Source organism: Belonocnema kinseyi, chromosome 9 (assembly GCF_010883055.1).
Source record: "Belonocnema kinseyi isolate 2016_QV_RU_SX_M_011 chromosome 9, B_treatae_v1, whole genome shotgun sequence".
Classification (NCBI taxonomy): Eukaryota; Metazoa; Arthropoda; class Insecta; order Hymenoptera; family Cynipidae; genus Belonocnema; species Belonocnema kinseyi.
Genome location: NC_046665.1, coordinates 94,971,802 through 94,987,942, shown reverse-complemented (window position 1 = coordinate 94,987,942; position 16,141 = coordinate 94,971,802).

The following is a 16,141-nucleotide window of genomic DNA, read 5'->3' as shown; positions in this document are numbered from 1 at the left end:
TACGCCAATTAGCACAAATGGTAAGTTCCGACAGTGCCTACAAGTGTGCCTACTGGCCGCTAGATGGCAATACCGGTTTCATATGTATACACCTGGTAATATCTTTTAACTTTTTGACCATTTTAAAACGTCAAAAAGTCTTTTGACACAACAGAATGTTAAAATTTCTTCTTTTATCAAGAATATATGAAAACATTAAAAATATATTTTTTTAAATTATATTCTTTAAAATTCCGAAATAAGCTATATCATTAGATGAAATGACTTATTTGAAATTTTTGATTTACTAATAATTTTAAGAGCTGACAAATAGATGAAAAATAAAAGTTTAAAATTAAAATTTATAAATTGCTTATCACAAAATTCCAGAAAATACTGAAGAAGAATTTGCAAACTGCCATTTAAAGTCATATTTACGTAGTATTTTGTTATCATTATCTTCAAATAACGTTTTAGATATCCTCTCGCTATTTCTTGCTCATAAATAAAATTATTTATTTAAGCTAAATTCTTAAAGAGATTGTAAAGTATTTGAGAGATAAAGCTTAGCTAAATCTTCTAGAAATCCGCTTTTAGTAGTTTTAGTTCCTCAAACTGGAAACTCTGTATTCCCCATGAAACTTTAAACACATCCTCTCCAAGTTCAATGATCCGGATATCATGAAATTTTCACACTTGGGAAAATAGAATTCTCTGTAAAATTTAGTACAATTTAAAAAATTTTTAATAGTTTAGTAGCAGAGAAATTTATAAAAATTTTCCACTAAAATGGTATTTGCTCTATAAAATAAAAAATGTTTTGAAAAAAGCTCCTACAAAAAGAAACCGATGTGTCAAGTATATGAAAATTTATATTTTAATTTTTTTTTAAATATTTGAAATCTATAGCACCCTTGGGATGATTTTTTCTTCGTCGCTAGAACTGATACGCCATTAAAATTGCACCAATCTTTTTCCCAAGGGACGATTCGTTTCCTCGATATCTGGCGGCATTCAGTGAATAAAACTCTTCTTTATGACTGTTCATCGACTCAGAAATGCACTCAAATGTGTAGAAATTCTTGGAGAGAAAGAGTTAAATCAACATTAATATTTCCGATGAATTCCCAATTTTGCAATTCACAAGACTTTAATGATAATTCTATAAAATTGTAATTTAAATGAAAGTACTCACTAAATATTATGAGTATTCTCGCAAGTAAAGTTCTTTAACTACTTTTTTAATTTTAAAGTGTCAATGATACTTAATTTCTAAAATAACGTGCATCAAAATTAAACTTTTTTAATTCGTTGGAAGTTTTTAAGAATCCACCCTTATTCATATTTTCGGTTGTACATTAATTTCACTAGTTGAAAATTTAAGTATTTTTTTTGAAAATTCATCTAATTTTTAAATTTATTTGTATTGGTGAACAACTAATACTCTTGGTTGAGAAATGATATTTTTTGGTTAAAAGTTGAACTATTGCGTTGGAAGTTCCTTTCTTTGGTTATATTAATTTTTTACCAAAACACACAAATGTTAAAAAAATAGATGAACTTTCAACAAAATAGTTACATTTTCTACCAAAAAATGTCAATTGTCAACCAAAGAGTAAAGAGTAAAATTTAAAAAAAAAAATTTTCAAGTGAAAAACTAATTTTTAACAAAACCGTTGAATTTTTGACCCTAATAATTAATTCTCTACCAAAAAGAGGAATTTTTAACCGAAAAGGGTAATTTTAAACAAAATATATGAATTTTCAACTCAAAAAGATCAATTATCCAGAAGACGTAAAATAGTTAAATTTTTGTATAACACATTTTGTGGTTCTAAAAATTTATGTTTTTGGTTGACTATTTATATTTTTGGATATAATTAAATTCTTTAGCTGAAAATTTAACTATTTACTTCAAAACTCCCCTTTTCTCGGTTAAAAATTAATTTATTTTTTCAGATGAACATTCAACTCTTCTTTAAAAATTCATATTTTTGTATGAAAATTGAACAAATTTCATGAAAATTTTTTTTTTTGGGTTGGAAATAATTTTTTTTTACCGAAATCGATCTTTCTCAGTTGTTAATTTAACTTTTTGGCTAAAAATTTATAGATTATGTTGAAAATTTGACCTTTTTAGATAAAAATTAATACTGTTCATTCCAAATTCGTCATTCCGGTTGCAAATCAATTTTTTTAGTTGAAAATTTACCAAATGTATTAATAATTCATTAATTTTTCTTTAGGATTCATCTCTTTTGGTAAAGATTGATTTATTGTGGGTAGAAAATTAGTCTTTTGGTTAAACTTTTGTTTCGTCCATTAGAAACTTAACTATTTGAATGAGAATTAGTTTTTTTTCAATTAATTTTTCAAGCGAAAATATAACTATTCCATTAACAGTTCAGGTTGATTTTTTTTGGTTAAAAATTTAACTTTTTAGTGGAAATTTGATGATCTTGTTGAAAATTTAACATTTTTGGTTGAAATTTAATCTTGTTGATTAAAAATTCACCTTTTAGATTGTAAATTAATTTCTTCATTAAAAATTTTATTTTGATGAAAATTATTGTATATTGTTGTTAATGTGTATACTTATTTAAAACTAATTACTTTAGTTTAAAATTCATCTTTTTTTTGGTAGATTTATTTCTTTAGTTGATTACTGGCAAAAAAAAATTATGTCTCAGAAACAAAATAATATTGTTAAGCAGGTTTGGTTGTATTTGCCAACATTTTGTATCGATTATCACAGAATTAGTTGGAGTAACAAAATTATTTAACGTCCAATAATCAAGTTCATGTTCAGAATTCCTGAGAATATAAATAAGAATCCAACGACCAAATTTAGACCATTTACAAAAATTTTCGGCACTCATGAAGGACACTTATCAAGGCAAAAAAATATTAAAACATAAAAAAATAGAGTAAGCAGGAACAGCAAAGGAACCACGTTGCTATATCCCTCTCCCTCGTGTGTCAAGAAACAACATCTTATTTCCGTTGCTGTTCCCGCCTGCTCGATTTTTTTTGCCCTGATAACTATTCGTGCCGAAACGTTGGTGATTATTTTTGGCAATTTTCGTCTTTAGGACCACTATATTTAGGTAAATTTTTTAACTAAAAAAGATATGTTTTGAACAGACAATAAAGTATTAAAATTTCAATTTAGGTGAATTATTTTCAATAATAAAATTAATTTTTTTCAAAATAGTTTAATTTTCTTATCGCGAATTTGTATTTGAACAAAACAAAAACGAATTTAATGAAAAAAATTTGAATCCTTACATGAAACGGATGAATATTGCATGAAAAAGTTAAATAAAGAAAAATTAAATTTTCAGTAAATAATATTAATTTTCAACAACTAAAAATTGAATTTTAAAATAAAATTATGGTTTTTATACCCTCAAAAAATGCATTTTTGAGAAGTTAGTTCAATTTTTAATTAAGGTTTGGAATTTTTAACCGAAAAAGATCATGTGAAGATTGATACATCGATAACTTAGATTTACGATGAATTTCGAGAAAAAAATATTAATTAAAGATAAAAAGCAGCTTTTTTTAACCAACAAAAATAAATTTTCAACAAAATACTCGAATTCTCAACTAAAACGGATTATTTTTTAACTAAAAAGATGGATTTTTAACAAAAAAAAACTTGAGATTCAAACAAATTTTTAAATTTTATACTGAATTGTTTAATTTTAGACCCAGAAATTAAAATTTTCTACATAGATAAATAAACGTTTATCTTTCAGCCTGCTAGCCTTAAAAAATTGGCTTGCATACACTTCCATTTTTTTTACAGAGTTTTCTTACAGTTATCTCTTACAAATGACCATCCGTCCACGCCTTATAACTAATCCGCCCGTTAATATATCCTAACCTTCCTCGCTGTTCCTAGCCTCGCCTCGCACGCATGTCTCTCTTTCCTCGCCATGCCTCCCATTGCCAGTCTCTGTCTCCGCGGCTAAGCCTAATACTTAACTACTATTCACAACATTTACAGTTTTCTTACATCTGCTTCCACTCCTACTTACAATCATTCCTTCTCCTTTCCTCTACCTCCTTCCTTCTCTTATTCTACATCTTACCGACAACCCCTTCATCCATGCTACTTCCCTTTTGTCTACCCTTCCATGCAACAATACCTCCATGCTTATCCCACTTCTTTCCACTTCTTCACATTCCTCCAGCCAGTGCTCAACTTTTGCACCCCCCTTTCCGCATAATTCACATAATCTCTTCTCTCAAAAAATCCAGAACCTACTATAATTCGCCATACAAACGAATCTCATTTCCGCTATAAGTTCCTGACTTCTTTGCTCTCCTTTCTCACACAAACATTGCGCTCTCTCCCTTGGCATAATCCACACGTAGTTCCCGTCAAACCTAGACTTTCTTCTTCTCTTCTCACCATCTGCCTTCGCTTTCTGCATGCCATTCTTTTGAACCAACTCATATAGCTTTCTTCCTTCCTCGTGCATCCTTCTCACTTCATCCATCTGCAATCCATTCGTTCTAAAATACCTTTCCCTTTCCATCTCCATCTTTGCACGACTACGTCTGTTCTTCTTCTCCCACCAGAACTCCCTAACCAGCTAACTTCCCCTCTCTTCCAAAAATTTCTACTCATATTTATACGCTAGACTCCCTGTTATAATCCCTAAACTCGTTCTTACTGTCTCCCTTCTGACAACATAGTTCGGTGTATTCCTTGCCAGCCCTGAGGTTGAATCTTCATTATAAAAAACTAACTTTTAAGTAAATAGTTCAATTTTCAATTAAAAAGTTGAATTTTTAAACTTAATAAAAAATCTTCAATTTAAAAAAATTGCTTCATTTAATAACAAAAATTTGTTGGAGAATATATAAATATATAAAACTTCAAACAAATAGTTGAATTATTTACCGCGTTGTTGTATTTAAGAGCCAAAAATTGGATTTTTCTACAAAACAGTTGAATTTTTAACAAAGAAGTTAATTTTCAAATTAAAAAGGTTTATTTTTAAGCAGACATTTGAATTTTTAACCAGAAGAGTTGAAATTTCTACAGAAATAAATGAACGAATCAAGAAGATAAATTTCTAACAAAATAGTGCAATTTTTCCAATGAAAATTATTTAGTCAAGAAAGAATGAAAATTTTAATTGAATTGTTGAATCTTTAGCCTAAAAGGACAAGGCTTTCAAACAAACAAAAATTAACTTTTAGAAAGAATAGTACGATTTCATTAACGGTTCCTAATTATTCAGTTCGCATTTAAGTGGGAAGATGATTTAAAAAGAGGCATAAGAAAAATTCTGAAAAATCTGCGACAAATGAATGGAATATTTAAAAATTTATAGACTGAGGAATATCACCTTAATAAACATTGAACTTCATTTTTGAATTTAGAATACAAGATTCGAAAACTTGAATTATAGGCACGAAAAGAAAAATCGAACAAGAACTTAAGCAGTAGGTAGTAGTGGGGATGACGCGCAGAAAACGCGAAGAAAGACCGTTCTCTCTTTCGTCGTTTTTTCTGCGCGTCATTCTCTTTCCTGCCCACTGCTCGAGCGCTCATTCAGTTCTGCTTTCCGCGCCTTGAATTTTCGCCTAGTAAATGAAATCAATTTTCATTGCCCACTTTGTGATTTTGGACCACACTTTTGAATTCGAAGTACACGTACGATTAATACACTACTGTCGAGTGAGAGGTTTCAAGTCGACGATGAATGCAGAAAATTGATGCTATGTCTGTATCTAAACTCGTCTGTTGGAAACCGGCTGCGCTCACGAGTTTCGGTTTTCTGCAGTATCCCACTTCCCTGACGAAATATTAAAAAATTCAAATACCCAGAAGATTGAGTGCACATGTAGTGTTTGGAGGCTTATTATAAGAGCTGGGGTAGTCGACGATTTGTGAAGGGGTCCATGCTAAGGGGCTAACTATCTAACGAGGCTTGTCCTAGATAAATCTAGTTCGTAAAGCAACTTTTTTTTACACAAGGAACAATAGTCTGCATTTGTCGAAAAATGTTGAGCGAAACAAGCCGTGAATTTTTGGCAAGGAAAGAAGTAGACAAAAACCAGATTGATTGTTAGCAGCGTCGTCGGATTCACAGAGTCGTAGTCGCGCGATTTTATGCACCAGTAAATCCCTATCTGGATTTCCTTCTCCCTCTTTCGATAAGCTTAGAAAGTTTACAGTTGCCAGTAAATCTAGAGGATCTAGGCCTCTTTAACATTGCACTGAGATAGTGTATAAGCTATATCTGTTGGATAGATTCCAGTGCAGGAGCTGGCTAGTCGGGGTTAAAATGCCAAGCCTGGTCGGAACGGTTCTGGGGTTGGTATTACTGATATTAGCGTCGCCAATATTTCTTTCGAAATGGGCTTGGCACGCCTGGGTACTTTCCACCTCCCTGAATTACTCTTCAGATCCTCTGCTTACGTACCTGACTTTTTTGGACAAGACACTGATTCCAAACAAAGAATTTTAACCCCTTTCCTTATTTTTCACCTTAAATTAGGTCAGAGTGAAAATCCGCGTGATAACGAAAAGATTTTTTAGTTTAAAAGATGCACTTTTCAGAAGAGAGTTTAGTTTTTAACCCTTATAGTTGACATTTGGAGAAAAGCTTATTTTCAGTCAATAGAGATTAATCTGTAACTAAGCAAGATGATTTTTTCACTATAAAATAAGAATTTTTAATTCAAAGGAACGAATTTTCAACAAAGCAATCGAATTTTAGACCTGGAAGAATACATTAATAAAATAGTTAATTTTTTAAGACAATAGTTGCATTTTTTAACAAACAGCTGAATTTTCAACATACAAAGATGAACTTTCAACCAAGAATATTAAATTTCTACACAGAAAATTTATTTTCTACGAAAGGAGACATTTTAAAGAATCAATACAGTTTTCAAATAAATAGTTAAATTTTAAATAAAAAATGACAGGATTTCAACCAAAACTGAAACCGTTAAACTTGCAGTTCAATTTTTGACCTAAAATGTCAAATGTTTTGGAAAAGAGTTGATTTTTGAACCGAAAACGAAGAATTTTAAACAACAAATTTTATTTTCAGATTGAAAGTTTATTTTCAATCAAAGAAGATGAGGTTTTAACGGCATAGATCAATTTTCAAATAAAAAAGATAAATTCTCACCTAAAAATAGAATCCTTAATTATATAATTGAACAAATACTTTTCAACAAAAAAGTTAATTGTTAACAGCAAAGTTAAATTTCAATAGAGAAAGTTAAAGCTTCAAGAAATCAGTTAAATTTCTAACTGAATGATATGAATTTTCAACTAAAAACAGAACCCTGTAATAATCAGTAAAAAAAATTGAAGAACAAAGTTAATATTCTATCAAGAATGATGGATTTTTAACAAAATAGTTAAATTTTTAACTGAAAAAAATTTTCCGCTAAAAATAGAACCCTTAAATATCCTAATTAAAAAACAATTATTTAAACTACAAAGTAAATTTTTAAAAGTAAAGTTAACTTTTTATAAAGAAAGATAAAATTTCAAAAAATAGTAATATTTTCAACTAAAAAACATTAATTTTCCACTAAGAATAGTAATTTTCAATACCCTAATTTGAAATGAAAAATTTTCAACGGAAAAGTTAATTTTTAAAAAGATATTTAATTTGTAATTAACAAATATGACATTTTAACAAAATAGTTGAATTTTCAAATAAAAAAGAGTAATTTTCATTTGATAATAGAATACTCAAATATTAAATTTAAGGAGAATAATTTTCAACATGTAAGATAATTTTCAGTGAAGGAAAATAAATTTTCAATGAAATAATTCGATTTTATACTAAGAAAGATTAATTTTTCACTCAAAATAGAAACCTTTAACATACAATTTAAAAAAATCTACAGTAAAGTTAATTTCCAATCATGAAGGATAAATTTTCAACATAATAGTTCAGTTTTCAACAAAAAAAAAGATGAATTTTTCACTAATTTAGAAACTTTAAATACCCCAATTTAAAAAAAAAATTAACTACAAAGTTAGTTTTTAAAAAGAAAGATGAAATTTCAACGTAATAGTTAAATTTCGAAATAAATAAGATACAATTTCAACTAAAAATAGAAACCTTAAATACTCAATAAAAGAAAATCAACAAAAAAACTTCATTTTTAATCAAGAATGATAATTTTTTACCGAAATATAGAAATTTTTGTCTAACATTATCAATTGAAAATGATTAATTTCCCACTAGAAATAGAACGCTTAAATATCCCAATTTAAAATAATAATTTTTAACGAAAAAGTTAATTTTCAACAAGAAAGTTAATTTGCAATAAAAAGGTGACAGTTCAACTAGGGTGTTAAATTCTCAACTAAAAAATATAAATTTTCAACTAAAAATAGAATCCTCGAATATTTAGTTTGACAAAAAATAATTTTCAAAATAAAAAAAATCTCATTTTCAACCAATTCATTTTAAGTAAACAAAAAACGAATTAAAAAAGTTAAACCCTCTACCAAAATTATGCATCTTTCAGAAACAAGATTGATTTTCTACCCAAATAGACAAATTCTTAACAGCGCAGAATTTTTATACAAAAAAGTAATTTTAAACAAAGAAGTTTAATGCTGAATTAGAAATGACAAATTTGTAACCAAGAAGAGTAAACTTATACCAAAAACATGGAATTTAAAAATATACATGAATTTTTGATAAAAGTTTTAACTTATAAAGAATAATTTGAAGATAAATTTAAAAAAAAGAAGAATTTTCAACAGAATAGTGAAATTTCAAACTTAATAGTTTAATCTTGAACCAAAGGCGAATTGTTCAAAAAAGATGAATTTTAAACAAAAATTTTAATTTACGACAAAATAGTTGAAGTTTTAATTAAAAACATGAATCTTCAATAAAAAAATTAATATTTACAAATTGGTTCAACCTTAAACCAAAAAGTAGTTTATTTTCAAATAAAAAAATAAATTCTCAATAAAACATATATTAGTTAATACATCAACGAAAAATATTTTCATTAGAAATTCAAAACAGCCAAATTAAAAAAATTCGAATTTTTATCAAAATAATCGAATCGTCAAACATGAAAAATTAATTTTTAACCTGGCTGGAATTTTCAAATAAAAAGTTTATTTTTCACTAAGAATATTAATGTTCTCTAAACAAATAGTTTAATTTTAAACAAGAAAAGATCAATTTTAACAAAAAATGAAGTATTCAAATTCTTAATGAACAAAAATTAAATTTCAAACAAAAATGAAAAAAATTTTCAACTAAGTAGTTGAAATTTTTACTAAAAGCAGGGTTTCTAATAAAATAGTTGCAATTTCAATAAAATAATAAAATTTCTAACGAAACAGTGAAATTTTTAACCGAAAAAACTGAGTTCCGAACAAAATATATAATTTTTTAATTTTAAACGTTAAAAAAATTACCTTTTAACCAACAATTGTTGAATTTTCTCACAGATTTCTTTTAATTTATTTAAAGTTTGAGCGAAGAAATGGAAGAAGAAAAAAGTTTGTTAAAAAAAGGGAAAAACAAGAATTCTTTTACAAAGAGTCACAAGAGAATGGGATAAGAACAAAATGGGTTTTTCTAGTTTTGGACGCTAATTACGGTTTTTCGTAGTTTTGTACATTAAATTTGTTTCTTATACTTATTATAAAAATGAGTAATTTTTTTCTCGATAAACCTTAGTCTGATGAAATTCTTTAATAAATAAAATGTTTTTTTATATTCTTTAGAAAGGGTAATAAGAGTTATTATTTTTATTCAAGATATGGCGAAGTTTATATATTGAATAAACTAAAAGTAACACAAATTTTCAATTGATTAAAATTCTAAATCACTCATTCAGCATAGGCAATACCAATAATCCTATTAAGTGAAGAGCAAATGTAAATAATTGATCCAATTAATTAGCCTTTATTTATTAAATTGCCAATTACGCAAAATTAATTTGCTTGCATACTGCCTGATTGCGTGACAGAAATTATTTTAGTTTTCCCAATTTCCTCACAATTTAATATAAATTAAATGGATGAAATTAAATCAATTTTAATTACAGGTACTTTGTAATCCCGAAACAAGTGTATCGATCGAAGTTGCTATAATTTCGAATGTCAATTTACAATGTTTACATAATTGTGCTTAAAATTAATTAATTTCATATTGAAGTCACGCTAACAAATGCGTTCTAAGTAAAAATAAATAAAGAGCACTAAAAATTTTTAAAAACAAAAGACTTTTAAATAATTTTTTCCAACTACTCAGATTTTTTCGACAATATCTCAGAAATAAATGCAAAAAATTGAACAAATACATAGGCTCGAAAGCCTATGTATTTGTTTGTAAATTCATATTTTTTGGTAGAAAATTAATCTTCTTGATTAAACACTTAACTACTTTGTTAAAAGTTGCAGTGATTTGTTGAAATTTTATATTATTAATTAAACATTTATTCGTTCGGTAGAACATTGGACTATTTTGTTGAAAATTCATTTTCTTTTATGTTGAAAGTCATTTTGTTTACTAATACTATTTGCGAAAAATTACAATTTTTTTGTTCGCAATTAATCTTTTTTTTTATTGAAAATTCTGATATTTTTCGAGAGTGGGAATTCTTTCTTAAAAATTAATTTTTTTTTGCTAAAGATTCATAATTCTATTTTAATGTTTATTGAATACGAATGATATCACTTTTAATTAAATTCTCTGAACATATTTCTTCACTTTAGAACATTGATATGATTTGAAGATTAAATTAAACTTTTTTTGCTAAATTTAATCTGAATTATTATAACCCAATAATAACATCAAACTTTTGTTAACCAGAAGTTAATCTTTTATTGCTGAAAAGTATGCCATTATATTTTTGGTTTAGAATTTATCTCGCATGGCTAGAAAATCTACAATTTTGTTGATAATTTATCTTCTTTTGTAGAGAATTTTTCTTTTTATTTGAAAAATCAACTTCTAGGATTAATGTTCGACTCATTTCTTAAAAAGACATTTTTTAGAACTAACCATTTTCGGTTTAAAATTGATCATTTCTGGTTGAAAATTCATCTACTTTGTTAATAATTCGTCTTTTTGGTATGAAATTTATGCTCGCTGTTTGAAAATTCAAATGCTTGATTGAAAATTACTATTTTTTTGATGAAAATTTAACTGCTTTGTTGAAACTTCGTCCTTAATGTCAAAGTTATTCGTTTTTTAAATTATTTTCAAATTGTTTTTTTTTAATATTAACTATTACGCCTTTCATTGAGAAGTTATTTATGATTTTTTGTTACATCAATTAACATTAAAATTTAATTGAATTTAATTAAATGAATTAATTTAAAATTAAAATTTGATTCCAATTATAAATTTCTTTGGTAAGGATTCATCATTTAGTTTAAGATCTATAATTTATTCAAAAATTCAATCAGTCGGTCGTACATTAACTTTTGTTAAAAATTCATACCTTAGGCTTGAAAATTTATCTTTTTTGTAAAAAACCCGTTGTTTCTGCTTTAAATTTTAACAATTTGGCAGAAAATTAAACTGTTCAGTTTAAAATATAACTATGTTTTGAGTAACTTAACTATTTTTGGTAAATTATTTTTTTTTCAGTTGTTATTTGTTGAAACATTGTTTAGTTGGGTAGGAAATTAATGTGGTTAATGGAAAATTCATTATTTGTTTGAGGATTGAACTATTTTGTAAAAAGTCCGTCTTTTTCTGTTAAATTCAATCGATTTTGGGTTTTTTATTTAAACTAGTTTTTCTTATAAAAGTCTAGTCATTCCACTTATAGTTAAAAAATTTTTCTTCATATATTGATAATTCAAGTATTTGGTACAAAATTAATCTTGCTAATTGAGAATAAATCATTCTGTTCGATGAACTTGTTGAAAATTCGTTTCTTTTTTTTAAATAAATGTTTAAAACGTGAAATCTAACGATTCTATTTTTAACCGAAAACGTATTTTTGTAAATATGAAAATGCAACTAGTTTATTGAAATTTTATCATTCTCAAATGAAAATTAACGTTCTTGCTAAAAGTTATTATTTTCGGTTCGAAAGTTAAATTTTTTTTAAACATTAATGTTTTAGTTCAAAAACTTTAATATTTTGTTTAAAATTTGTTTATGTATGCAGAAAATAAATCTAGACTGCTAAAAATTCATTTATTTGGTTGAGAATTAAACTATTTTGTAAAAAATCATCTCTGTTGTGAAATTTAAAAAAATATTTTATTTTTTGAAGAAATGCAATAGTCAAAACTATTAAAAATACAGAAAATTTGAAATTTCCATACGATTCTAACTTTGAAATACACTACCGGTCAAAAGTTTGGGTTCACTTGGAAAAATAGATTTTTTTTAAATTTATCCCTTTAATTATATTGAAGCTAAAAAAAAGTCTATTTAAAAGGTTGATTGTTTTCGAAATTCTGGTTAAAATAAACCCAGAGTGAAGCCAATTTGTCTAGTTTTAAGTAGATATTGCAAAAGCGTATACATTTCAATGTTTTCTTAAATTTTCAATAACTTCCAAAGTAGTCAACGTTTTTCAATGTTCTTGGTCTCATTTTGAAGTTTTTTTTTTCACTGTATCACAACAGTTTACGAGTATTAATCGTAAAAATGTTTTTTTCGAATTGAAAGAACTTGAATTTGTAACAAAAAAGTTGGAAAAATTGAAATATTATTTTTAGTAACAAAAATATTTTTGTAAAATGTATGAAACATATAATCATGAATTTTCTCAAAATATATATTTAACCTTTATTCTGATTTGCCTACAGATAAGATGTTTTCAAATTTATCTAATTTTTTTATTACAACTTCAAGTTCTTGCAATTCGAAAAGAAATTTTTTACAATTCACACTCGTAAGCTGTTGCGATACGGTACAAAAAAAGTTTGAAAATGAGTCCATGAACATTGAAAAACGTTGACTATTTTGGAAGTTATTGAAAATTTAAAGAAACATTGAAATTTACACTATTTTTGCAATATCTAGTTAAAAATTAGACAAATTGGCTTCACCCTGGGCTTATTTTAAACAGAATTTTGAAAACAATCACCCTTTCAAAGACAAAAATTTTTAGCTCCGGCACGAAACTTTCGACCGGTAGTGTAGTTGGCAATGTTGAACTGCATCTTTAATTAAAATTTTTTATTCATACCCCAATTTGCAAATTTATTACGTTTTTTTTCAATAAAAAAAATAGTGATTAAAAGTTTAAATATTTAAAATTTTAACATGTTCCCGATCACTTAGTGAATTACTTTCCTATAAGATTACCAGTTTTTGTTTTATTCGTGAAAAACAACATTCAAAATAAAAAATTAAATTTCTGTACAAAGCTGTTCCTTGTACAAACTGTACAAGGAAAGACAAAAAAAAATAGACAAACGCTGTACATCCAAAAAGGATCTGCACATTTGTTATGAATCATTTTTAAACAGACAAAGTGGGTTTTCTTCTAATCATAAAAAAGAAGATTAAAAGAAATTATAAAAACAAGGCAATAAATTCTTATTGTCTTGTATCATTTAAATGGTGTAAATGTAATTCAGTGTAGCTGTAAAATAAAAATTGTACATCATTTTGAAATTTCTAAATAAGCAATCACAGGCAGAGGTACATAAAGAATGTATTATATTTGATTTTAAAGTTTTGAGCATAATGCAGAAAAGTTGAAATTTTTAACAAAAATCAAGTGCGAAGCGCCAGATACTTGAGTAGAGTGTGTTTGCTGAACCCAAAAGAGCTTTAACAAAAGAGAGTTCACAATCACAAAATTACAGTTGTAAATGTTTTAAGGTTTAATTTTAAAAGCTCTGTGCACGAATGTAGGGAAAATTCAAAGACCGAGCGCTTAGTTCGAGGTAAATAAAAGATAGAGCGCGAAACGCAAAATAAATGCATCATCGAGCGCTAAGCGCGAGGATCAACAGTTGCGCACCCTAGGCGCACTCAAACTTATATGCGATTTCGAATTCCATTTAAATTGAGAGCTTCTGCAGTTGAAAGTGAAGGCGTCTGAGAAAGATTTAAGAGAGCTTTTGCGTGTACTAACCGCAGGGATGCGGATCTACATCGCAAATGTGGAACAATGCACAACATAGCGCGAAATGAAACATGGCGGCCGTTAACGTTAGCGTCGGCGAGTTGGGTGGTAGTAGTGGAACGATTTTAATATAAAATTCCAAGCATTCCTAGTTCTCGGTTTGCAGACCAGCCCGAGACTTGACAGCACGAAATGGTCGGACGCAAGCGGAACTTCCGTCGTTGCACATACGAATAAACAATAACACACACACACACACACACACATAGAGAGAGATTTGTACATATACATACATAGTCAACCACTACAGCCACAAATTTTCTTTCATCCACCCCTTTCCTTGTCTCTGTTGTATAGCCAATGCGTAAGTGAGGCGGACATAATTTCTACGCCACAGTTGAGGATTTATGTAAAATTACCCACGTCAACGTGTAATTATCATATATACACATGTTTGCTAAGATTGGACAAATTTGCTGCAAATTAAAACAACATTCCAGGCCTAAATGACATCAGATTCTAATTTATTATTTTGTCAAGGTGTTAAAGGAATCTGTATTATCGTCAAAGAATAACATAATTGTTTAACGCCTTTTCAGACCCTGAAGCTACTAGAGAGATCTCCCTTCCCTTAAGCTACTCGAGAGATCTCTCTTCGCCTCTTTACTAGTCTAAACGAAAAGAGAGATCTCTCTATTAGTTTCAAGTTCAAACAGCATTCCATAGCTCCATCTAGTCTGATAAGACGTTAAGCATTTCTGTTATTCTCTGATAATAATACAAATTCCTTGAACACTTTCATAAATTAATAATTAAAGCTTTGATGTCGTTTGAGCTTGGAATGCTGTTTGAACTTACAACCAAGCGAGAGATCTCACTTCTCCTTTAAGCTACTAGAGAGATCGAGAAATATATCTTTAGCAGCTTCAGGGAAAAGCACCCAAACGATAATCGGAAGTTCTTTTGTTCGATTCTCAGCGGAGCGAAGGAGATGATCTTTTTTTATTAAAAATTTAATTTGAAAAAAAATTTAATTCAAAGCTTCATTTAGTATGAAAATACGTTAACCCATTAAGCCCTGACGGGACACATTTCCTAATCTGCCATTAGTTTCAGAGAAGAACGTAATCTGAATAGGTTATGTTCACTTTTTTTAATGAAAATTCGTGTCACAAAGATTTTTTTTTATAAATCGATGCTTTCGGATCGAAATCAAAGACGAATGGGTTCGAAAAGTAAATATATCGCGTTCTCGAATCTCTTTCTTTCGTATCTAAGTGATTCCACTTAGAAAATCAAATTTTAACTATTCAAAATGGCGTGTCAAAGTTGTAAATTTTAGACTATTAAGTAGTTTTTGCGCATAAAAATCGATTCCCCACAAATTTATGTGAAAATTTGTAGAAGGGGGTTTTAGAGGTCATTGATTACGCATCCGAAATTAAATTTGACAATTTCAAAACGGCGGATCCAAAATGGCAGCCACAAAATTTAATTACGCGTATTGGTATTATAATGTATACTAAGGGGTTTTGGAGGTCGCTGAATAAGAATCCAAGATCAAATTTGACATATTCAAAATGGCGGATCCAAAATGGCGGCACAAAAAATTTTATTACGCGTATTTGTATAATAATGTATACTAAGCGGTCTTTTGGGTTGCTGATTACGAATCTGCGGTGAAAGTTAAAAAATTTTGAATGGCGGGCAGAATATAACTGAAAAAATAAGAAAATACATAAGCAAAAATATTTGTACTATTATGTTTATCGCTCAGGAATTAATGAGTAGTCAAAAAACCTAAAAAGTCATTAAAAAGCAAAAGCAACACGCTTTGAGAAAAGTATGTGAAACGATTCTCTGTGAGCTTTTTCATGAAATTCCTGTTTATGAAAATGAAGAAGTTGTAGTTCATAAAACGGAAATTTTGAAAAAGTTGAATTTAACAATAACGGATAGATGCTGTATTATGTCGTATTGTTACGGAATAAGTGGCCCACTTTATTCTACCATTTTTTTAATAGAACTTAGGTACGGTCTACTAGCATTATTACATATCATAATCGTTGATTAATATTCCACAATATTT